This window comes from Mus musculus, chromosome 13 (genome assembly GCF_000001635.26).
Source record: "Mus musculus strain C57BL/6J chromosome 13, GRCm38.p6 C57BL/6J".
Taxonomy (NCBI): Eukaryota; Metazoa; Chordata; class Mammalia; order Rodentia; family Muridae; genus Mus; species Mus musculus.
In genome coordinates, this window is record NC_000079.6 from 14073437 (window position 1) to 14097085 (window position 23649).

General features: G+C 38.7%; 1 protein-coding gene and 1 non-coding gene across 10 annotated transcripts in view; both read left to right on the top strand.

Annotated features, from left to right (window-relative positions):
• Arid4b (AT rich interactive domain 4B (RBP1-like)) overlaps nucleotides 1-23649 on the top strand; it is a 135995-nt gene that overhangs the window by 9828 nt on the left and 102518 nt on the right. The gene's annotated exons all lie outside the window — the stretch shown is intronic.
• Nucleotides 14003-14109, top strand: Gm26129. Its single transcript, XR_003950774.1, has one exon. It is a non-coding gene; the product is annotated as a U6 spliceosomal RNA (small nuclear RNA).

Genomic DNA, 23649 nt, shown 5'->3' on the forward strand with positions numbered 1-23649 from the left:
CCAAGTGCTGAGATTACAGCTATGTGCTTCTTCACCTGGTGACAATAAATTCCTGAAGAGGACAATGGCTGTTTCCTTTCTGATATCACAGAACAGAATATTGACTCTCTGGCCAGTTGTAAATCCATTAGAAGTATATGTTAGGATTCTAGTGTTCTGTGAAAGATGGCATCTACACTAAACAATGGAAATTACCACATGTATCCATTCATTTTGTTTGTTTGTCTTTCTTTTTTCTTTTGGTGTTGTGGTACAGTCATTGTGTAGCTCTGGCTGACCTGGGAGATGATATGTAGATCAGGCTGACCTTAACTCACAGAGTTACCTGTCTGCCTCACAAGTGCTGGAATTAAAGGTGAAGGTGTATGCCACCACTTCCATCTTTCATTCTTTTAACAGTTAATAGGTAAATGATTGTAGAATGTGGAAGGTGTGGATTTTGGTAAAATACAGAGTACTGTTATAATTAATTTGAAATTTTATTATCTAAGTGCAAAGTATTAGTTTGATCTTGTACCTTGAATGAGACAAAGGAAAATATTAATGAAAATAGGTCAATACCTTTTGGGTTAGTCTCCTTTAAACCTAATGGAGACTTAGCAAAGCATAAGCGTGAGTTAGCTATTGTTCCTAGATGATTGAAAAGCTTTCATATAGATGATTTACATCAAAATGAGAGAATATGTTACCTCTTAAATGATTAAGCAGTATAGTCGGCTTTAATCATTATGTTTAACTTAAAGAGTTATTAAATTAATTTCTTTAAGTGAAAATGACCTTTTTTTCTTTTAAATGGAAATGATATACTATTTCCTATGAAAATAGTATGCTTTTAAGAAATCGGATCATTTTCATTACTATATTGGAGATAGCATTCAGATTTGGGGAAAGTAGGGTAAAGAGTTTATGCAAGCTAATAAACAGTTTACTAGAATATAAAAACCAGATAAATAAAATGAAAATAAGAAAAGGCTGATTTGCGTAGACCAAGAAACCTTATTTAGTGAGCTTAGTCTGCTGTGCTGAGAATTATATTTTCTAATAAGTTATAGAAGCAAAAGGTGTAATGAAAGATGCAAAAGGGGAAGTGTACACAGTAATACTTGTTCCATGTGTGGTGGAAGACAATTGCTGTGAGTTTGAGCTAAAGTTAGCTGGGACTTTAGTAAGATTATGTCTTACCCCCAAAGAAAAGAACATACTGCTGTTTTCTCTCACTTACTTAACTCTGGGCAGAGTCCTAGCAGTCTTTAATCATGGCTTTTGCTTGTTCTTAGAAAGAGTAAGCATGAGTGAGCTTTTAGGGGTTTGTAAACCTCTCCTTTCCTCAGTTACACAGAAGTTCATATTTTCATGTATTTTCCAGAGGACAGTAGCATAGCTTTCAATAGGTTTGTGCTGGAACCTACTGGACAGTTAGGCAAAGCTGTGTCTGTTTGTTGATCTGCTCCTTTTTTCAGAAGATAGTGCATTCTTCTCTCACCATTAAAGATGCAGACAACCACATGTCAGTACTCATATTCTTAGTTGTATTTTGTTCAGATCACTACCAGTCACAAAATGTTTTTATCCCATTGTTTCTAAAACACCGTTTATGTAAAAAACATATACAGCTTAATGTTTACTTGTGTGTGTGTGTGTGTGTGTGTGTGTGTGTGTGTGTGTGTGTGTGTATAGGGTGCCTGCAAAGGCCAGAAGATCGTGGTGGATCTCTTGGAGCTAGAGTAAACAGGTGATTATTGTGAGCTTCCTGACATGGCCTGATAATGGGTGCTAGAAACTGAATTGCAGTCTTTTTGCAAGAGAAATGGATCATTTCTCTAGCCCATGTTTACTCTTAGAATCCCCAAAATATGTTTTTTACAAGCTAAATTTAATTAAAATTAATCTTAGATTTTATGGGAATATTTTATAAAGTGATTAAAAATTTTATATATAGAAATATTTTACATGCATGCATGTTGTGTGCCACATATATGTCTCTTACTGGTCCTCAGAGTCCAGAGAGGCTTAGAACTCGAGTTACAGATGATTGTTGGCCACTATGTGAGTGCTAGAAATTGAACCTGGGTCCTTCACAGGAGCAGTGCTTTTAACTGCTGAGTCATCTCTTTAGCCTCCATGAAATAATTCTAAAAGTCTCTGGAAGTTTTTGAGTATGGTTTTGAAGCATATGCTTTGCTTACAAGTTAATGTATATTTAGTCTCACACTTGGGACAGTCATTCCTTTGCCCTAATGAGCTTATCATGGAATACTGCCTATGATTACATGTTAACTCAGGATACAGTTGAAGAGATCAGTATGAAACAAGACATTACCTAGGGTGGTGTATATTTGTCCAGGTTAACTCTAGTGTTTGGTGGTAAGGAGTTTGAGTGGAGAGATTTCTTTTCTGGACCATTATTACTGAGTTGTGAAAATTAAAATCTAACAGGAAATAGTCTGTATCACCTTTAAGTTAGAAATTTAGCGCTCATCAATTAAGAGAAAGATAATTCAGTGTGAACTTTTAAACTTCTATAAGTGCAAGGTAACAGTGTTTCTTGACACTTGACAGATATTTTAGAATGGGCCCAAGAGTGTCTAGCTTTTTGATGTTGAGACATTCATCTGTAAGGTTCATACTTGAGAACCTGTAATGAAATATTTGCAAAACTTAATTTATTTATATATTTTATTTGTGTGTGGATGCGCTTGTGTGTACTCATGATATGTATGTTTATGTGGGGAGTGGAATATGCCATTATATGTGTACAGAGAGGTCAGAGACAGCTTATAGAAATCAGTTCTCTACTTCTGCCCTGTGGGTTTTAGGATGGAATTCAGGTCATCAGCTTGTCAGTAACTGGCTTACTCACTGAACCATCTTATTAATTCCACATTGCAATGTTTTAAGTAAGTTTATGATTTTGTATTGGGCCACTGATTAGACATACTCTCTAGAGTCTTTTTGAGGCAGGGTTTCTCTGTATAGCTCTGGCTGTTCTGGAACTTGCTCTGTAGACCAGGGTGGCCTCTACCTCAGAAGTCTGCCTGCCTCTGCCTTCCCATTATAACTATGCATCACCCCCACCACCCATAAGCTCTAGACCAGTGGTTCTCAACCTTCATAATGCTTCGACCCTTACTCATTTTGTGGTGACCCCCTAGTCATACACATTTTTTTTCTATCTCATAACTAATTTTGGTACTGTTAGAATTGTAATGCAGATATCTGTGTTTGTTTGTTTGTTGTTGTTGTTTTTTTTTGTTTGTTTGTTTTGTTTTGTTTTGTTTTTTTTGGGTTTTTCGAGACAGGGTTTCTCTGTGTAGCCCTGGCTGTCCTGGAACTCACTTTGTAGACCAGGCTGGCCTCGAACTTAGAGATCCACCTGCCTCTACCTCCCAAGTGCTGGGATTAAAGGTGTGTGCCACCACTGCCCGGCTTTTTTTTTTTTTTTTTTTAAGATTTATTTATTATTATATGTAAGTACACTGTAGCTCTCTTCACACACTCCAGAAGAGGGAGTCAGATCTTGTTACAGATGGTTATGAGCCACCATGTGGTTGCTGGGATTTGAACTCTGGACCTTCGGAAGAGGAGTAGGGTGCTCTTACCCACTGAGCCATCTCACCAGCCCTGGCTTTTTTTTTAACTTTTTTTTAGAAAAAAGATTTATTTATTTTATGTATATGAGTACACTGTCGCTGTCTTCAGACACACCAGAAGAGGGCATCGAATCCTATTACAGATGGTTGTGAGCCATCATGTGGTTGCTGGGAATTGAATTCAGGACCTTTGGAAGAACAGCTAGTATTCTTAACTGCTGATCCATCTCTCCAGCTCTTAAAAATACTTTTTTAGTTGAAAAATTTTGTGTTTGTATATTAATGTATGTTCTATGAGTGCATACATTGGTACATAGGTTGGTTAGAGAACTACATCAGGCTGTTCTAGCTTGTTGAAGAAGGGCCTCTCTTGTTTCTACTTGGTCTTTGCCTCCTATACTGCCACAGGAGTACTGGGATTTCAACTGTACTTCTGCATCTACTTCTTAAGTGGGTTCTGGGAAATCACCTCATGTTTCTAGGCTAACTGGCTACTTTTACTCACAGGGCCATCTCCTTGGCCTAGCTCTGTTACTTATATCCAAAATGTGATAGCCTTTTTCCCCTCCTTGTAGAATGAGTATTGTAATGGGATCAGACAAAGGTCTTGTACATACATGCAAGTACTCTACCACTGAGCTATATCTCTAGGCCCAGGTTTGGTAACATTTGACTTCAGAACACAATTACTTCTCCAGAATGTAGTCATTGATGGTTACTTAATAAACTTCATTAGAAAGAACACTTCTGCTGTTGGCTGTGCTCTAGCTACTACCCAGCTCCCTGTTCTCCTTCAATGCTTTTCTTTTTGAAAAAAAAAAAAAAAAAAGCAAAACATAAAAGATAAAATATAATCACTTCAGTGACAGAAATGAATGTATGAAACCATTGAACCTTTCAGTAAAGACACATAGAGCAAAGATCTACTTACACTGATAGTTAAGGCGTATCTATAAAAATTGTCTTTTAATACATGCTGGGTAAGTGGTGTTTCTTCATGACTAAAGGTATATAGCTAAGACACCGAGAGGTCTTTCTCTCCTTTAATGATTGCTGAAATTTACCTACAGTTTTTCTTGTTTTTTAGATCAAGGTAAAATTTTAATTTCATACTTCTTGCAAAATGGGGTAAAAAGCTGTGCTGAACAAAGTTGTAGATGTACTAATGAAAAATTAATTGAGAACACTTTACAGATGCTTGGTGGGGTGCTGAGAGACCAGGACACATGATGGCTGTGCTAGTCTGCTCGGAGCATGAATCATTTTATAAGCTGGTACAGTGAGGAGTTACTAGGATTTTGGGGGATTGAGTTACAACTTGTGTTTACTGTGCTATATATGCCATTTCTGAAAAGGCAGGCATCCACATGTAAACTTAGTTACAATACTAATCCTAAGGGCTTGTTGGAGTGACTAAATATAATAACAGTAGTTACTACATAGAGACTCTTAGTAAATTGTAGCTACTATTATTAGTGTCAGAATATGGTAATTACATTTTTACTTATTTATCTGTGTGTACACATGTTGTGCTGTTTGTGTGGAGATCTGAGGACAAGTTATGGTACTTGGCTCTCTCCATCCACTGTGTGGGTCCCAGTGGTCAAATTCATGTCCTCAGGAATCAGCTGAGTTCTGGAGAAGAATATTCAAATTTTTTGGAATTTAAATTCAGTTTCATGTTTATTTAGTAACTCTAGTTTTGTTATTGTTGACCAAAATTCATTTTGATGGCAATTTTATGGTTAAAAATTTAAACTTTGTTTGTGATTTTATGTTTTAAATTCTATAACACAGTGTTTAGTGGTGGAAGATAAAAGCCAGATTTCTTTATTCTGAGGACTTTGTTCTAATCCAATCTCTCCACCCCACCATGAACCAGGGTTTTCCTAGGCTGTCCTAGAACTGTGTAGTCTAAGTTAGGAGAAAGGGGACATATATTTACTGAAAAAGGGAATAATTTCTAGCTTCAACAAACTTTCTAGTTGGTTAGTTTATTTATGTAGTGTGTGTCTTGAGGATTAGCAGAGGCGCCTCTTTTGCTGGATGGCTACTTTTCAAGAAGCTCAGGTTGAGCCCAGTGTGGTTACCAGAGCACTAGCACTTGAGAAGTTGAGACAGCAAGATCTCAAATTTATAGCCAGATACTCTCATAAAAAAGCTGGGAGTACCTTTGAGTATTGCTCAGTTGTAGAGAACTTGCCCTAGGTTGGATCTCCAGTACATATAAAACAAACAAAAGCTCTGATTGTTCTTGGGATCTTTAAAGATTTTTTTTTAATGTGCATTGGTGTTTTACTGTGTGTGTGTGTATGAATGCATATGTATTTATGAATATATAGAGGATGTTTGGTCTCTAGGAAATGGAGGGCAGACAGTTGTGAGATGCTATGTGGGTGCTGGGAATTGAACATAGGTCCTCTAGAAGAGCAGCCAGTGGCCAGCACTCCAGCCCATTCTTGGGATCTTTAATGTAGTATTCTTGAAAGGTTAATTTTAGGACAGACCGTAGGCAGTGACCCCAGCTGATAGATGCTTAAGCCCAGGGTATACACCTAAAAGGATTTCTTAGTACTATGGTTCCATAATGTTTTGGTTTTTCGAGACAGGGTTTCTCTGTATAGCCCTGACTGTCCTGGAACTCACTTTGTAGACTAGGTAGACCAGGCTAGCCTCAAACTCAGAAATCCGCCTGCCTCTGCCTCCCGAGTGCTGGGATTAAAGGCGTGTGCCACCATGCCCGGCTGGTTCCATAATGTTTTAAATGGCACATTGTTCTTTGAAAGTTCTGTAGTCATTGGTTATTTCTTAAAACATCCCTCTGAGGCAGGTCAGTAGCATTTTTCTCTTTTTATGGTTGAAGAAGCAGATTCAAGGATGCTGAGTGATATGGCCACAGGCACACATTATACTGATCATAGAGCTTCACTCTAGTTAGTACTCTGAGCCCTGCTGCCTAATTATTATAAGTCATGAAGTTGCTGCCATTTATTGATCTTTCAATAGCTTTATTGAATAGTGAATGTAGTTGAGAACTCTGCCAATTTTATTGGAAACAAATTTTGAATCTAATAAATAATTACATAGTGGTAAGCATTCTACCTGGTCTCTTAAAAATTAGAAGTCACTTGAAATATATTAAAATGAGCTACAGTGGATTTGATTCTAGAAAAACTTCCTAGCTTCAAAGTTGGTTTCCTTTTTTTGAATATTTTCTTTATTTACATTTCAAATGTTATATCCTTTTCCGATTCCACCCAGGAATTCTCTATTCCATCTCCCCTCCCCCTGCTTATATGAGGGTGTTTCCCAACCCACTCCCACCTCCCCACCCTCGAATTCCCCTACACGGGGGCATCCAGCTTTCACAGGACCAAGGGCTTGCTCTCCCATTGATGCCTAACAAAGCCATCCTCTGCTACATATGCAGCTGGAACCTTGAGTCCCTGTGTACTCTTTTGTTGATGGTTTAGTCCCTGGGAGCTCTGGGAGGGTCTGGTTGGTTGATACTGTTGTTCTTCCTGTGGGGTTGCAAACCCCTTCAGCTCCTTTAGCCCTTTCTCTAACTCCTCCATTGGGGACCCGGTATTCAGTCCAATGATTGGCTGCAAGCGTCTGCTTTTGTATTTGTCATGCTGTGGCAGAGCCTCTCAGGAGACAGCTATATCAGGCTCCTGTCAGCATGCACTTCTTGGCATCAACAGTAGTGTCTACATTTGATGACTGTATATGGGCTGGGTCCCCAGGTAAGATAGTCTCTGTATGGCCTTTCCTTCAGCCTCTGCTCCACATTTTATCTCCGTATTTGCTTCCTTGAGTATTTTGTTCCTCCTTCTAAGAAGGACCAAAACATCCACACTTTGGTCTTCCTTCTGATTGAGCTGCATGTGGTTTGTGAATTGGATCTTGGGTATTCTGAGCTTTTGAAATAATATCCACTTATCAGTGAGTGCATGCCATGTGTGTTCTTTTGTGACTGGGTTATCTCACTCAGGATATTTTCTAGTTTCATCTACTTGCCTAAGACTTTCATGAAATTATTGTTTTTAATAGCTGAGTAGTATCCCATTGTGTAAATATACTACATTTTCTATATCCATTCCTCTGTTGAAGGACATCTGGGTTGTTGTTTCCAGCTTCTGGCTATTATAAATAAGGCTGCTATGAACATAGTGGAACATGTATCCTTATGAATTGTGGGAGCATCTTCTGGGTGTATGCCCAGGAATGGTATAGCTGGGTCCTCAGGTAGTACTATGTCCAATTTTCTGAGGACTCACCAGACTGATTTCCAGAATGGTTGTACCAGCTTGCAATCCCACCAACAATGGAGGAGTGTCCTTCTTTCTCCACATCCTCGTCAGCATCTGCTTGTCACCTGAATAATTTTTTTTTTTTTTCGAGACAGGGTTTCTCTGTATGGCCCTGGCTGTCCTGGAACTCACTCTGTAGACCAGGCTGGCCTCGAACTCAGAAATCCACCTGCCTCTGTCTCCCAAGAGCTGGGATTAAAGGTGTGCACCACCACCACCCTGCATCACCTGAATTTTTGATTTTAGCCATTCTGACTGGTGTGAGGTGGAATCTCAGGGCTGTTGTGATTTGCATTTCCCTGATGACTAAGGATGTTGAACATTTCTTTAGTTGCTTCTTGGCCATTCGATACTCCTCAGTTGAGAATTCTTTGTTTAACTCTGTTCCCCATTTTTTAATAGGGTTATTTGGTTCTCTGGAGTCTTAACTAATTGAGTTCTTTGTATATATTGGATATTAGCCCACTATAGGATATAGGATTGATAAAGATCTTTTCCCAATCTGTTGGTTGCCATTTTGTCCTATTGACAGTGTCCTTTGCCTTACAGAAACTGTGCAGTTTTATGAGGTCCCATTTGTTGATTCTTGATCTTACAGCATAAGTCATTGGTGTTTTGCTCAGAAACTTTCCCCCTGTGCCCATGTGTTTGAGGCTCTTCCCCACTTCTGTTAATTTAGGTATATCTGAGTTTATGTGGAGGCCCTTGATCCACTTGGACTTGAGCTTTGTACTAGGAGATAAGAATGGATCAATTTGCATTCTTCTTCATGATAGCTGCCAGTTGAGCCAGCACCATTTGTTGAAAAAGCTGTCTTTTTTCCACTGGATGGTTTTAGCTCCTTTGTCAAAGATCAAGTGACAGTAGGTGTGTGGGTTCATTTCTGGGTCTTCTATTCCATTGATCTTCCTGCCTGTCTCTGTACCAGTACCATACAGTTTTTATGACTATTGCTTTGTAGTACAATAGTCAGGGATAGTGATTCCCCCAGAAGTTCTTTTATTGTTCAGAATAGTTTTTGCTATCTTGTTTTTTTGTTTTTTGTTTTTTTGTTTTTTTTTTTTTTTGTTTTGCTTTTTTGGTTATTCCAAATGAATTTGCAAATTGGTCTTTTTAACTCTATGAAGAATTGAATTGGAATTTTGATGGAAATTGCACTGAATTTGTAGGTTGCTTTTGGCAAGATGGTCGTTTTTAGTATATTAATTTTGCCAACAAGTGAGCATGGAGATCTTTCCATCTTCTGAGATCTTCCATTTCTTTCTTCAGAGACTGGAGGTTCTTGTCATACAGATACTTCACTTGCTTGGTTACAGTCACAAAAAGGTATTTTATGCTATTCGTTCATGACTTTTTTTTTTTTTTTTTGGTTTGGTTTTTTGAGACAGGGTTTCTCTGTGTAGCCCTGGCTGTCCTGGAACTCACATTGTAGACCAGGCTGGCCTCGAACTCAGAAATCCTTCTGCCTTTGCCTTCCCGAGTGCTGGGATTAAAGGCGTGCGCCACTACACCCGGCGCTATTCATGTCTATTGTGAAGGGTGTCTTTTCCTTAATTTCTTTCTTAGCCTGTTTATCCTTTGAGTAGAGGAAGGCTACTGATTTGTTTGAGTTAATTTTATATTCAGCCACTTTGCTGAAGTTGTTTATCAAGTTTAGGAGTTGTCTGGTAGAATTTGTGGTGTCACTTAAGTATAATACTTTATTTGCACATAGTGATATGTTGACTTCTTTCCTTCCAATTTGTACCCCTTTGACCTCCTCTTGCTGTCTAATTGCTCTGGCTAGGACTTCGAGTATTATATTGAATAGCTAGGGAGAGAGTGGGCAGTCTTATCTGGTCCCTGATTTTAGTGAGATTGCTTCAAGTTCCTCTCTACTTAGTTTGATGTTGGCTACTGGTTTGCAGTATATATAGCTTTTACTATGTTTAGGAAGGGGTATTGAAATCTGTCAAATGCTTTCTCAGCATCCAATGAAATGATCATGTGGTTTTTTTCTTTGAGTTTGTTTATGTAGTGGATTGCATTGATGGATATCTATATATTGATCCATTTCTGCGTCTTTGAGATGAAGTCTACTTGATCATGATGGATAAATTGTTTTTGTGTGTTCTTGGATTCTGTTTTCGAGAAGTTATTGTGTATTTTTGTATCTATTCATAAGTAAAATTGAACTGAGTGCTCGTTCTTTGTTGGGTCTTTGTGTGGTTTAGGTATCAGAGTAATTGTGGCTTCATAGAACGGATTGGGCAGTGTTCCTTCTGGTTCTATTTTGTGGAATAGTTTGAAGAGTATTGGTATTAGGTCTTCTTTGAAGATCTGATAGAATTATGTACTAAATCTATCTGGTCCTGGGCTTTTTTTGGTTGGGAGCCTTTTAATGACTGTTTCTATTTCTTTAGAGGTTGTGGAACTGTTTAGATGGTTTATCTGAACCTGATTTAACTTTGGCACCTGATATTTGGCTAGAAAATTGTCCATTTCATCCAGATTTTCTATTTTTGTTGAGTATAGGCTTATGTAGTAGGATCTGATGAATTTTTTGAATTTCCTTGGTTTCTCCTATTTCATTTCTGATTTTGTTAATTTGGATACTGTTCTTGTGCCATCTGGTTAGTCTGGCTAAGGGTTTATCTATCTATCTTGTTGATTTTCTCAAAAAAACAGCTCCTGGTTTGTTGATTCTTTGTATAGTTCTCTTTGTTTCTACTTGGTTGATTTCTGCTCTAAGTTTGATTATTTCTTGCAGTCTACTCCTATTGGTTGTATTTGCTTCTTTTTGTTGTAGAGCTTTCAGGTGTGCTGTTAAGCTGCTAGTGTATACTCTCTCCAGTTTCTTTATGGACTTTAGCACTCGGAGTTATGACTTTTCCTCTTAGCACTACTTTCATTGTGTCCCACAAGTTTTGGTATGTTGTGCCTTCATTTTCATTAAATTCTAAAAATTCTTTAATTTCTTGACTAACCAAGTTATCACTGAGTAGAGAGTTGTTCAGCTTCCATGTGTATGCGGGCTTTCTGTTGTTTTTATTGTTATTGGAGACCAGCCTTAGTCAGTGGTGATCAGATAGGATGCATGGGATTATTTCAACCTTCCTGGGAGTCAAGCTGCCTCTTGGACTTGAAATCGTGGTGGGACCAAGCTCATGAGATCCTGTGATCTTGGGTGTGGTAGAGCACCTGGGAGTTGTGCTTCTTCTGGGTGTTGTGGGACTGAGTTCAGAGCCAGAGCCCCAGGTATGCTCAGGGCACTGCCTCAGACTGAAAGGCCAAAGTTGGTTTATTAAAAGAACAGAAAACAAGGCTTTAAAGAGTTCGAGCAACAGGATAGATTGCCTAGTGGTTAAGAGCCTTTTCTTGCTTTTCCAAAAAAATATGAGTTTGGTTTCTTCTACATAAACTCTTGGGGGGGGGTCTTTGATATTCTTTTCTGGTCTCTGTAGGCATGCATACATTCATAACACATAAACATAAATTAATAGAGATTAGTATGTACATGTTTGTGTGTATGCAGGTCTTCATGTACTTGTGCTCAAATGGGTATGCATGTATGTGTATGTAAGCTAGGGAGTGGGAGAAATCAGACAGGGAAGGAAAACTAGGTACTTTAGAAGACACATGTATTACTGCTTAGTATATTTTATTCCTTTTTAAATGCAGATCACAAAGTATCAAGATTTAAATATATCTCCTTTTAAGAAGGGAAGGAAAGTTGAAAAAATTTAGAAAACGTTCTATTAAATTTTCATAACTTAGGTTTTTGTGCTGGGGGAAAAAAGACACCTGCAAATTAAAACAACTACTACAGGATGTCCTCGCATCACTCTGTAATTCTAGCAAGTAGGAGTCTAAAATCAGAAGAGTGTGAGCTTGAGATCTTCCTAGGCCACATAGTGAGTTTGAGATAATCCTGGGTTATATTTTAATGTTTTAAAAGAATATGAAGTGGTTTCTGGTTTTGTTTATATTTTTAGAGAGAGAATTTCAAGCATCTTAGACTGGACTTTAACCGAAAAAGCTTTGGACAGGTATTTTGTTTGTTTGTTTTTTGAGACTGTCATTCTGGCTGGCCTGGAACTGACTGGCTTCACACTCACAGCGTTTACTTGCCTGTATTTCCTGAATGCTATAATTAAGTAGTAGTATGTACCACCATAACTAAATTCTTACCCTCCTCCCTCTGCCTCCTAAGTGCTGGGACTATGAGCACTATACCAATTGGAGATATGACTTAGCAGTTAAGAACACAAGCTCCACTTCTAGAGGACCTTTGCTCAATTCCCAGGAACAACTACAAGGCAGCTCAAACCTGTCTGAAACTCCAGTTCCAGGTTTTCTGATACCCTCATGCAGACAAAGCACCAATGACCATAAAATAGAAATAAATTATATTTAAAATAGTTTTTAAAAATAGTTATTAAATATTATGGTGTATTTTTTTCTTGGCCTTTTGACAGCCTGTGTGTGTGTGTGTCTGTGTTTGTGTGTGTCACTTTGTGGCACATATAGAAGCCATAGAACAACTTTGCACAGCCAGCCCCTTACTCATTGATCTTTCTCACCAATCCAGAATAAGAAGTTTTAAATTTAGGATTAATTATTGCTTAACTTTTTAGGAGTGAAGAATTTGTGTAAAATTATACTAGCTAAATGTTGAAGCCCAAAATTTTGAAGACAGATTTTCATAACCCCGTCCATTGCTAAAATTTAATTCTTTACAAAAGCATTTAGCAGATTTTCTTTTTGCACAGTGGTGGTAGAGCAGGACTCGGTATTCATTTTCTGTTAAATCAACTTGTCATAAATTTAGTTGCTGTGAAAACAGCAGATTATTAGCATAGATTATTAGCATATTACCACATGGCTCTTATAGGGTCCTCTGGAAGAGCCAGCAGCTCTCTTAACCACGGAACCATCTCTCCAACTCTTGATCAGAATACTTTTATAATGTTTAAGTAAGTTTATGATTTTGTGTTGGGCTATATTCATCATGATTGCATAAATGTCCCCATTTCAAGCTCTACTGATAAGCGACCTTAGTTAATTCTACAATTGTAGATTTTTTCCCTTGACAGGTAACACAGCATTTTCACACTTTCTGTGGATTAAGGTGCAGACATTTTGTTTGGGATATTATTCTACTTACCTCAGGCTCTTTAGCTTAGCAAACTGATTAAGCCTTTTAGTCCTCTCTATAAAATGGGATTAATATCTATTCTTTACCACATTGGAATTTGATGAAGATGAAAGTTTTGTGCTGGTGTAGATAAGCTGTGCTCCTTGAATGAACAGGTATTTTATGGTTGATCTTAACTGCCTTTAGATGCTTAGGGGAATAGCTGGTGAGTAGCTTAATAAAGTCTAAGCTGACTGCCTGGCACTCATTAAACTTGTTGCAGGAAGCAGAGCAAGGTGTCTCTTGTCTAGGTGCATTAAAAAGACTGAGGCTTTTTAGCTGATGTTCACATTTTATTTGATTCCTCCAAGTCAGGGTTTTGTTCTAGAATTCAGTCTTTCTGGGCTTTCATATATTGAGAATAGCATTGGGATGGGTCAGTGCTGATAAGGTTCCAGCTTTCTGAAGCTGTAGGCTTTCTATTCTCTGGGGTCTCCAAAAGATCACTGTGCAAGTAAGAGGGCTTTGAGTCATTGGGCTTTTTAAAAGTCACATGTGTTTATTTTTGTATGCTCCTAATTGCTAGTTTGAAATTTGCTAATGTTGTTGATCCTTGATCTTGTTTGTTTTGAGGCAGGATCTTTTAAACATATATATACATTTTTAATTTTTAATTTTTATTTATTTATTTGTTTATTTATTTATTTTTTTGTTTTTCGAGACAAGGTTTCTCTGTATAGCCCTGGCTGTCCTGGAACTCACTTAGTAGACCAGGCTGGCCTCGAACTCAGAAATCTGCCTGCCTCTGCCTCCCAAATGCTGGGATTAAAGGCGTGCGCCACCACTGCCCGGCTAAAAATATTTTTAATTTGAAATATTCATACAATTCACTTTGTACTCACCCCTCCCCCAACTCTTCGCTCTAATTCTTCCCAGATCCTTCCTACTTTGCCTCCCACTACCCCCCTTTTAAAAAATAACCCGTGCTCGCTTCGGCAGCACGTATACTAAAATTGGAACGATACAGAGAAGATTAGCATGGCCCCTGCGCAAGGATGATACGCAAATTCGTGAGGCGTTCCATATTTAAAAAAAAAAAACAAAAAACCCATGGTCACATGGGCCATCCACCAGAGTATTGTTGACCTACCAGGCCCCACAACCTTCAGGAGAAATGGCTCTTCCTTCCCCAGAAGCCATTGACTATCCATAGCTCCTCACTTAGGGGTTGGGGCCTATGAGCCTCTGCCTACTCTGGAATTTTGACTGGCTTACTGTTATGCAGGTCTTGTTCAGGTAGCCACAGCTGATGTGAAGTCATGTGCATATTGGTTCTGTCATCTCTAGAAGGTACTGTTTTGCTTAAGATCTCCCTGGCTCCTCTTCTGAGATGGTCCTTAAGCCCTCGGGAGGGCATGTGATACAGAGTTCAATTTGTGGCTCACCACTTCACTGACACTTTGACTAGTTGGTAAGTTTCTGTGTGAACCACCATGAGATAGTGTCTTATGAACTTATAGGCTGGCCTCAAACTCACTGTCCCAATTATTGGGACTACAAATGCCTGGAAGATTGTATTTATTGATGTACAGAGAATATTTCTTTTTCTCATTTGGAAGGTCAGTACCACCTGTACCAATTTTTTTATATATATATTTTATTTTGATGGTCTCATTTTAAAATATAGTTAAAATGTCAAATAACAAAATATTTAATTGTCTTGTTAAAAATACATCTGTACCGGGACAAGAGAGATGGTTTCTGTAGTAGAAAACATTTGCTGCTCTTAGAGAGGATTCAGGTTCCCAGTATTCATATGGTGGTTCACAACAACCAGGAACCAATTTTAAGGGATCTGGCACTCTCTTCTGATCTCCATAGGTACCAGAGACTGTTTCATGAGTCCTTGAAACTAGGCAGCAAAAGAAATCTTTCCTTTTAATTTCTCTGTGGCAGTGAGGAAAGTACATTGTCTTAATTGTAGTGTTTAAATTGAAACTAAGACTTGGAGACTAAAGTATACTCTGTAGTCTGTATACATAAGTTTAAATGCTGTAAATGAAACATCAGAATATAATATTTCAAAGAAGTGCTGTAGAAACTTGTTTGCTTTTAAAGATATTTTTAAAAGGTATAATGGGATGAGTAATTTCTTAAAAATTATTTTAATCCTTTATATCTCTGATAAGGCATAAGGTAGAATATGGTAGTGATTATAAAAATGATGGTCAAATATCACTAAGTGTTCATATCTTCAAGCAAAGTTGATCTTCATGACCATACTACAAGGGTAAGTTATCTGATGGGAGAGTGAGGCCTAGAGGACTGGAATTTGGACTCATTCTGGCACCAGAGCTTGCCATCTTAGCAACCACAGTGCTTGCTTGTTGGTTGCTGGGTAAAATGAAAGGACAAATGTAAGTGGCTTCTGTTTGTTTCTATTGTTGGAATGGTTGGGGTAGAGTGATGTGGTAAGAGGGGCCAGTGTTTCAACAGCCCACTTAGATATTTAAGGAGAGAGAGGACTAAGTGTTTAAATTCCTTCTTGAGTCAATAAAAAGATACGTAGTAATGCCACATGCTTTATTAGATTCTGGTTTCCCTCTCCTTCTCTGTGCTGAGGATTAAACCTGGGACCTTGTGTGTATCACCGCACATGCCTCCCTTTCAGCTCTATCCTGAGCCTGAGGGAGGTTTGAATCCTACTTCTCATTGGCATATTAATTGAAGATCCTTCTGGTTTAAATGTGGCTTTAGAAACTTTTCCAAGTCCATACTGTTGGCAGCTGCCACTGATGGATAAGGATTATGGATTTAGACTCTAGAGTAAACTAAACTCTTTATTTGGACCTCTTGACCAGTGAAGGAACTAGTGTTCATTTTCATGACATCCCCAAAAAAGATGCATTTTTAACTAAGTGTCAAATTCACATTTTCTCAAATGGTACTGTTAAACTCCAATAGTTAACACGTTTTGTTCCAATAGTTAACACGTTTTGTTTTGTTTTGTTTTCATGACAGCATTTCTCTGTGAAACATTTCTCTGTATAACAGTCCTGGCTGTCCTGGAACTCTGTAAACCAGGCTGACAGAGTTGGAATTTACAGAAAGCTTCCCGCCTCTTCCTTCTAAGTGCTGGGATTAAAGGTGTGCACCACCACTGCCAAGATCTATTAATTTTTAACACGTTGCTTCCTTATAATCCAAAACTTCTTCAGATTAAAAACATTTCAAGCCGGGCATGGTGGCGCACGCCTTTAATCCCAGCACTCGGGAGGCAGAGGCAGGCGGATTTCTGAGTTCAAGTCCAGCCTGATCTATAAAGTGAGTTCCAGGATAGACAGGGCTACACAGAGAAACCCTGTCTCGAAAAACCAAACCAAACCAAACCAAAGCAAACCAAACCAAAGCAAACCAAACCAAACACAACACAACACAACACAACAACAAAAAGAACAACAGCAACAACAAACCCATTTCAGGTAGCTTAAAGTTTATCCCATAGAAAAATCTTAGGTACATTTACTTGTATTTGGTTCAAACTTCAGTTGTGATTCTCAGCCTTCCTAATGATACCCTTTAATATAGTTAATTATGTTGTGGTGACTCCCAACCATAAAATTATTCTCATTGCTACTTCATAACTGTAATCTTGCTACTGTTATTAATTGTAATATAATCTGTGGTTTCTGATCATTTTAGGTGACCCCTGTGAAGGGGTCATGTCTCACAGGTTGAGAAACATTGCTTTAAAAGCTCTACAAAACCACAGGATGGCAGGGTTTTGGTGTTGGGGCTTGAACTGAACGTACAGTCAGAGCTACAGCTGAGCTCCAGGCAGGATGGCAGTGTGTGTATATAGGTTGAAACCAACTTTTATGGCAAGCATCATGTATGACTATTTATACCCCTGAAGTTACAGTGTAAGTTGTTTTGATTGTAGTATTAACTGTGATCAAATGTTGATGAAACAGACGCAGGGTCTTAAGAACAGTGACAGTTCTAGTTCTCATTGAAGTAGAATGAAGTAGGACATTATCAGAGTATCATTCTGCCTGACAGATACTTAGCTGTTGGATAGGCAGTGTCTGTTTATAAAGTAGATATTCATAAGTGTATTGAAATAGGTATTTTTAGGTTTTGGAAATGAAAGATGTATTAAACATTCTAGAGGCTTTTAAAACTAAACATTTAGAAATACATACACATTTTATATATATATATATATATATATATATATATATATATATATATATATATATATATATATACATACATACATACACACACATACATATATATATATACATACATCATACATACATACACACACACACACAGACACACACACACACAGAGACACAAACACACACACACATCCTGGGGACACAGTTGAAAAAAACTAGACATTTAAAATTTGTAAAAACAGCCGGGCGTGGTGGTGCACGCCTTTAATCCCAGCACTCGGGAGGCAGAGGCAAGCAGATTTCTGAGTTCGAGGACAGCCTGGTCTACAGAGTGTTATAGTGCATGCTTTTTTTTTTTTTTTTTTTTTTATTCCTAGCGCTTAGGAGGTCGAGGCCAGTCTGGTCTATAAAGTGAGTTCTAGGGCAACCAGGGATATACAGAGAAACTATCTTGACACCTCCCCACCCCCCCCCAAAAAAAAGTGGTTTCACACAATTCACATTCTGACATTTATTTTCTTATTCTGCTGCCATCCCCCCAATGTAGTATTTTAAAGGGAATCCTAGATATTAATTCACCCCTTAGTACTAGAGTATATATCTATTAACTTACATGGATTTTTTTTATTTTTTTATTTTTATTTTTTTGTTTTTTGAGACAGGGTTTCTCTGTGTAGCCCTGGCTGTCCTGGAACTCACTCTGTAGACCAGGCTGGCCTCAAACTCAGAAATCTACCTGCCTCTGCCTCCCAAGTGCTGGGATCTCAAGGTACACGGACTTTAAAAAAGTATAGCCATGGTGATACTTTTATGTCACTAGTTAGTAATGTTTCTGAATTGTTACATTCCTTATGCTATAGCAAGTATGTTGTTCATACTTGCCTGGTCATACAAATTGTTTGTACGGTTGAATTGTTTACTTTAGGTGCCAGAAGTTCTCAAAGCACACATGGAAGACATGTCCCTACAAGTGTAGTCTGTTTTCTCCTTTCCCTTCATTTGGGGTAAGGAATGGTATAATTTCACCTGTAGAAGTGTCCATGTGTAGTTTGGCTGGTTGTCTTTTATAGTTTTGCTCAACCCCTTTACTTCCTGTATACTGGCCTTTAGTTCTAAAATCTTTTGGTGAGCATGAGAATAGCAAGCTCTGTGTTCTTCCCATTGGATATCATCAGGTCAGGTCAGTTCAGTTTTAGTTTTACAAGATCTAATCAGGTCCTATCACTCTTTCTAATAACTTTCAATCACAGATATTAGAAGGTTCAAATGTTGGTTTGACCTCACCCCAAGGATGATAAAAGGTGGTATGCTGTTGGAGATAGTAGTTCAGTAGTAGAGTGTTTGCCTATCATAAAAGATGGTTTTCTCATTATATTATACTGGCATTTATTAGTTGAAATTATTGTATAAAGAAAACTTTTCTTGCATCTGTTTAATATCTTTAAAATCCTCAAGAGCAAAATAGATGCTTAATTTTACTGTCTTCACTAGGTTTTGGGATAGTCAGTGTTCTGATGACCACTTGTTGTGACCATTTGTTTCTTGATGTGTTAAACAGAAGTTTATGTATTTGATGGGATTTAAAGCCACTATAGCCGGGCAGTGGTGACGCACGCCTTTAATCCCAGCACTCGGGAGGCAGAGGCAGGCAGATTTCTGAGTTTGAGGTCAGCCTGGTCTACAGAGTGAGTTCCAGGGCAGCCAGGGCTATACAGAGAAACCCTGTCATGAAAAACAAAAAAACAAACAAACAAAAATAAAGAAAGAAAGAAAGAAAGAAAGAAAATAAATAAATAAATAAATAAAAAGATAAAGCCACTATAGTTTTTCTCTTCTCCTTTCCTTCTCTTTTCCTTCTTTCCTTCCTTCCTTGCTTCTACAAAATTTAAATCATGGTTTAAAAAAATATTAAAAATTTTTATATTATTTAATTATAGATATGTGTCTGTGTGAGGGTATGTGCACAAAATACATGTGCCTGAGGAATATAGAATAGGTTATCAGAGTTCCCTGGAGTTGCATTTACAGGTGGATGTGAGCCACCTGACTACTCAGGCAATATGCAAAAGAAATATGTGCTTTTAACTCCTGAGCCATTTGCAGTAAGCTAGCTTCCTTTCCTTTCCTTTCCTTTCCTTTCCTTTCCTTTCCTTTCCTTTCCTTTCCTTTCCTTTCCTTTCCTTCCTTTTTGTGTGTACGTGTGTGTGTGTGTGTGTTTTAAAGAAAGGCTATAAAGTTGGTTGAATAAGTAGTTTTGGAAGGATTTTAGGGACAGAAAAATACGATCAAAATATATTGTATAAACCAATTTTAATTTAAAAATATATCAATTAAATTAAAATGTGATGAATGCTTGTATCAAGAAAGATTTTGAAATGTAATTTTAAAATGATGAAAAATGTCAAAAGGTAAAAACCTGAGAACTTTTTCAGACTTGGTGCGGATGAGAAGAATCAACTCTGAGGAGTCCAAATTTCCTTATTTTTATGGACCATCATATTCTGTCTAGGAACATCGCTAAAACTGTAGAGTGGAAAGATTTGCTTCCTCTTCAGAGTAAGACTCATTATTAGAGCATGGAACACACACACACACACACACACACACACAGAGAGAGAGAGAGAGAGAGAGAGAGAGAGAGAGAGAGAGAGAGAGAGAGAGAGAGAATAGAGAAGAGAGAAGGGTGAATAGCTATTCCAGTCCATTCTTGTTCTGTGAAGTGCTGCAGGCAGGCAGAGCTGAAATGCTTCTTTAAATAATGGCCCTCGGCTTCAGGAGATGACCATTTCAATAACCTTGTCCAGTGCTGAAAGCTTCCAGCTTAGATTGTTCGGCTTACTGCAGCTCTGCCTTTTTTTTTTTTTTTCTTTTTTTTTGGATTTTTTGGATATTTTCTTTATTTATATTTCAAATGTTATTCCCTTTCCAGGTTTCGCTCTTCCCGGAAACCCCCTATCCCATACTCCTCCCTCCCCCTGATTTTATGAGGGAGTTCCTCCACCCACCCACCTACTCTTGCCTCCCCACCCTCGATTACCCTACACTGGGGCATCTATCGAGCCTTCATAGGACCAAGGACCTCTTCTCCCATTTATGTCTGGCAAGGCCATCCTCTGTTACTTGTGCAGCTGGAGCCATGTGTAGTCCTTGGTTGGTGGCTTAATCTCTGGAAGCTCGGAGCGGGTGTGTGTCTGGGTGGTTGATATTGTTGTTCTTCCTATGGGGCTGCAAGCTCCTTCAGGACTTCTCTCTCTCTCTCTCTCTCTCTCTCTCTCTTCCTCCCTCCCTCTTTCTTTCTTTCTTTCTTTCTTTCTTTCTTTCTTTCTTTCTTTCTCTCTCTCTCTCTCTCTCTCTCTCTCTCTCTCTTTCTCTCTTTCTTTCTTTCTTTCTTTCTCTTTCTTTCTTTCTTTCTTTCTTTCTTTCTTTCTCTCTCTCTCTTTCTCTCTCTCTTTCTTTCTTTCTTTCTTTCTTTCTTTCTTTCTTTCTTTCTTTCTTCTTTCTTTCTTGTGTGTGATGGGTGTTTTGCTTGCATTCATGTCTGTGCATACAGGAGCCAGAAGAGGGCGTCATATTCCCCTAGGGCTGGAATTATATATGGTTATGAGTGGGTATTAGGAATTAAACTCAGGTGCTCTTAACCACCAAGGTATCTCTTCAGTGCGCTTCCACTCCTTGATCCCTCAAAAAAGAAGGCTCTTTTGTAACCTCTTTTGGCCTCTAACTCACTGTGTAAACAAAGCTGATCTTGAACCCTTGAATCCTCCTGCTTCCACCTGTGAAGTGCTGGTATTGCAGGAATCCTTCTACCACATAAGGTTTCACTTGTGCTTTAGGTTTTCTGTCTGTTGCCTGTCCATGGCCAGACAAGAGTCCGTCCTTTGTGTGTGTTCTTGTTTTTTGTTTGTTTTGTTTTATTTTGAGACAGAATTTCTCTGTGTAGCCTGGAACTCACTCTGTAGATCAGGCTGGCCTTGAACTCATAGATCTACCTGCTTCTGCCTCCTGAACGCTGGGCTTCATGGAGTCCTAATAGAGTCCTCTGTTCTTCGAATAACTCCTTTAATTTTTCAGGTTAATCCTGTGCATTTCTTGTTCTAGCCCCAGAATTATTTCTTCAAGGAACTGTGGTTTCTTAAGTGGAAAATGGCCTTTAGCAATGATAGTCAGTTATCAGGAATGTTTAATGCTTCTAATAAGTTTTCAAGAATATAATTGTTATAATCCCAGCACTCAGGAGGCTGAGGCAAGAGGATCACTAGGAGTTTGTGGCCAGCCTGAGCAACAGAGTGAGGCCCTGTCAAAACAAAACAAACAAAACTTAGAAACATATGTTGTGACTACATGCTGATATTTTCAGTTTGTATAAAAGTTGCTTTTTAAAAAAAATTACATCTGTGTGTGTGTGTGTGTACAAATGTACATACTAGAGTAGATAGAGAACAACTTTGGTTTATTTTCTTTCACTATGTGGATTTTGGGGACTCTACTTGTAGTTAGGCTGAGCAGCAATCACCTATTTGCTACGCCATTTTGCTGGCCCTACAGTTTTAATGTAACTTGTTTATAGTGGAAATGTATATGTAGAATTAGCTGGCAGTTTACTCAGTTTAGATGATCCTAGTTTGGTTGACAACATATAAAGCCAGAGGACCATGTGTGTGTGCCTTCCTCTCACCCTTAGATTTGATCAGGGCATTGGTTTGTGCCATGTTAATGTCACAGCCTGTCTTTGTACCTATTTTGTATGATGATGTTGGCATTGATACCTATAGTGAAACAGGTTTGTTATCTTTTATCTACTTCATGTCTGACTCATTGTTCAGGAGGAATTTGATGATGTAAATATTGGCATAGTGGTCCAGAGCCCAAGAGCACTCTTACAAGAATCTTTGGGTTATCTCTAGAGCAGCAGTTCTCAACTTGTGGATCATGATCCCAGGGGGGTGTATCTATCGAATGACCCTATCACAGGGGTAGCATATGACATATTTTGCATGTTAGATATTTACATTAGGATTCACAACAGTAGTAGAATTAGTTATGAAGTAGCAAAGAAAATAATTTTATTGTTGGGTGTCACCACAACATGAGAAACCATATTAAAGGGTTGCAGCATTAGGAAGGTTGAGAACCACTGGTCTAGAGTGTTAATATCATGGGCTGCATGAAGGTATTAGTGTGTGGATCTTTCTCCTATGGCTGTGAATACCTTCCAGCCTTCCTTGCTTGTTTTTTTCAGTGATGCTTTGGGCCTTGTGTGCTGCTCTATTTCTTGCAGATGCCATCTTGATGAAAAAGGCACATTTACCACAGCAACAAAACAAATTCATCATAGCTGGGAGGCATGGTTGCTGGAGCAGGAAAACTGCTGCAAGCACAAAGCACAATAGCAGTCTGGTACATTCAGGTTTTTGTAGTAGTGCTTCTGAGCAGGTAGCAACACTGCTGTGTACACACACCACTTTTACTGTTGTAGCATCATTCTTTCCAGCTTTGAAGATTGGGCATACAGATCTTAAGCTGATGAGCTGCTGACGTTGGGGCAGAGAGGAAAGCTAGGAGGTCTGGGTTAGGAACAGCAGAGAGCTGCAGAGGATGAAGAAGGGAGTTAGGGAGTCAGTCTGGGTAGAGGGTCCAGAGAAGGTAAGACAGAGTCCAGAGTCCAGTGTGAGAGAGTACACTGAAGTCTCGTCTGCATAGGTGCAATTGAAAGTGAGAGTGAAAAGAGAGTGCTGATAATGTTGGGGAGAGAGGCTTACATTGAACATCAGCATCTAGGCCATGGGTCTTTTCTCGATATTGCCTTCTGATTGCCAGCCACCGAGTATAGGGTATGACAGAATGCAGGGATGGCTCAGCGGCCAAAGCAGCCACTCTCTCCAGGGCATCACATCCCTGGCCCTATGTAGAAGGAATCCAGAGAAAGGATTACTTTGAAGCCAGGCTTGAGGTAGTTACAGAGACTTTGCTAGTGGGCTTGATACTCCCTCTTCCAGGCATCTGGGTTACCTTTGTACAGGGCTAACATTGTAACTCAAAAACCCCAAGTTCTATTGCTCCAAGTAGAATGGATAGTTTTGATTGCTAGAAGACATGACTTGAAGTTGGGTATATATGTTGACAGCAGTCAGTGCTGGGATGTGAGGACCTACAGAGCTATTGTTTGACTCAGACAGAGGCTGATGAGATATTAGGACCAGAGATAGCACTGAACTAGAGCCTGACCCATTGGCTCCAACTTTGGAATTCAGGAAAAGGTGGAGTCAAAAAAGGCAATCCTGGGAACAATTTTAGCTGGTTCTATCTCTAATCAGATGACAGAATGGCTCATTCCAGTAGGACCTTGCCTCCAAGGACCCATGCTACCAGATTCATTGTTGCCTTTTCTGCTAGCAACAGGTAGTAAGTAGTCTGATTGAAAGCCCATTGGTCCTACAGACTGG